Source organism: Durio zibethinus, unplaced genomic scaffold, assembly GCF_047325235.1.
Source record: "Durio zibethinus cultivar Kanyao isolate XHJ-2024 unplaced genomic scaffold, ASM4732523v1 HiC_scaffold_3, whole genome shotgun sequence".
In the NCBI taxonomy this organism is placed as follows: Eukaryota; Viridiplantae; Streptophyta; class Magnoliopsida; order Malvales; family Malvaceae; genus Durio; species Durio zibethinus.
The window spans coordinates 4,730,737-4,733,236 of NW_028323044.1; positions in this window are offsets into that span (position 1 = coordinate 4,730,737).

A 2,500-nucleotide genomic window follows, 5' to 3' on the forward strand; every position below is an offset into this window, starting at 1 on the left:
CCCCGTTTCAGACACTTCAACGGCTACTGGCAGCAAACCTGTAAAATCTCAAACGCTCTTTAAGGGGGTGTGAGTTCTCAGAGGTTTGATGAGGGATAGGGGGCCAACACAAGGGCCAAGCACCAGCACCCATCGCACGTCATGTGCGCACACCCCCCCGGCCCCCCTCCCAATCGCCGGAACCCCAATGCCGCCGGTCAGGTTCTCCGGCGGTACTCCGGCGATGCTCCGGCGATGCTCCGGCGATGCTGTCCCGAGTGAAAAAAATGCGGCACCAGCACATGCTGGAGCCAAGCATGGGCACCGTGGCTCAAAATCGAACTTCGGCCAAGGCCTCGACCATCAATGGCACATGATGACGCATGGTGATGGCACATGCATCGACCATCATCGGCATAGGCTGCCCTTCGGTACGGGCACTTGCCTCGACCGCCATCGGCACAAGCTGGGCCCTGGTGTGGGTTGTTGCCTCGATCACCAGCGGCACATGCTGAGCCTTGGTGCGGGCGGTTGCCTCGAGCACCATCCGCAGACCCTGGGCCCTGGTGCGGCCGGTTGCCCCGATAACCATCGGCACACGCTGGGCCCTGGAGCGGCCGGTTGCCTCGATCACCATCGGCAAAAGCTGGGCCCTGGTGCGGGCGCTTGCCTCGACCACCATCGGCACACGCTGGGCACTGGTGCGGGCGCTTGCCTCGACCACCATCGGCACACGCTGGGCCCTGGTGCGGGCGCTTGCCTCGATCACCATCGGCACACGCTGGGCCCTGGTGCGGGCGGTTGCCCCCAGCACCATCGGCACACGCTGGGCCCTGGTGCGGCAGGTTGCCTCGACCACCATCGGCACACGCTGGGCCCTGGTGCGGCAGGTTGCCTCGAGCACCATCGGCACACGCTGGGCCCTGGTGCGGTCGGTTGCCTCGATCACCATCGGCACACGCTCGGCCCTGGTGCGGGCGGTTGCCTCGACCACCATCGGCACACGCTGGGCCCTGGTGCGGCAGCTTGCCTCGAGCACCATCGGCACACGCTCGGCCCTGGTGCGGTCGGTTGCCTCGAGCACCATCGGCACACGCTGGGCCCTGGTGCGGCAGGTTGCCTCGACCACCATCGGCAGCCTCGAGCACCATCGGCACACGCTGGGCCCTGGTGCGGGCGCTTGCCTCGACCACCATCGGCACACGCTCCGCCCTGGTGCGGTCGGTTGCCTCGAGCACCATCGGCACACGCTGGGCCCTGGTGCGGCAGGTTGCCTCGACCACCATCGGCACACGCTGGGCCCTGGTGCGGGCGGTTGCCTCGAGCACCATCGGCACACGCTGGGCCCTGGTGCGGGCGCTTGCCTCGACCAGCATCGGCACACGCTCGGCCCTGGTGCGGTCGGTTGCCTCGAGCACCATCGGCACACGCTGGGCCCTGGTGCGGCAGGTTGCCTCGACCACCATCGGCACACGCTGGGCCCTGGTGCGGGCGCTTGCCTCGACCACCATCGGCACACGCTCGGCCCTGGTGCGGCAGGTTGCCTCGAGCACCATCGGCACACGCTGGGCCCTGGTGCGGGCGGTTGCCTCGACCACCATCGGCACACGCTGGGCCCTGGTGCGGGCGCTTGCCTCGACCACCATCGGCACACGCTGGGCCCTGGTGCGGGCGCTTGCCTCGAGCACCATCGGCACACGCTGGGCCCTGGTGCGGCAGGTTGCCTCGAGCACCATCGGCACACGCTGGGCCTTGGTGCGGCAGGTTGCCTCGAGCACCATCGGCACACGTTGGGCCCTGGTGCGGTCGGTTGCCTCGAGCACCATCGGCACACGCTGGGCGCTGGTGCGGGCGCTTGCCTCGACCACCATCGGCACACGCTGGGCCCTGGTGCGGCAGGTTGCCTCGATCACCATCGGCACACGCTGGGCCCTGGTGCGACAGGTTGCCTCGAGCACCATCGGCACACTATCGGCCCTGGTGCAGGCGGTTGCCTCGACCACCATCGGCACACGCTGGGCCCTGGTGCGGGCGCTTGCCTCGAGCACCATCGGCACACGCTGGGCCCTGGTGCGGGCGGTTGCCTCGAGCACCATCGGCACACGCTGGGCCCTGGTGGGTTTAGGCACATCTTCAAATTTCTGCCGTGCCAATGCCATTTTTATGGCTTGTAAATTCATACCATGGTCCCCTAAGCCTTCACGTGAAGTTTCGTTGGAAGATGACTCGTTTTCTATTTTTCACGATTTTCGAAACTTTTTGCGGTTCGGGATTTTTTAAAATTTTTTTATAAGGATTTTTGGCCCCAAATTTTGTAGGCATGATCCTTCTATTTTTGTTGGCATGCACAAAAAAATTCAGCTAAAAACTCGAAGTAGAAAAGATTTTGTGACCGTTTGAAAAAAGTGTCCCCATTTCAGACACTTTAACGGCTACTGGTAGCAAACCTGTAAAATCTCAAATGCTCTTTAAGGGGGTGTGAATTCTCAGAGGTTTGATGAGGGATAGGGGGCCAACACAA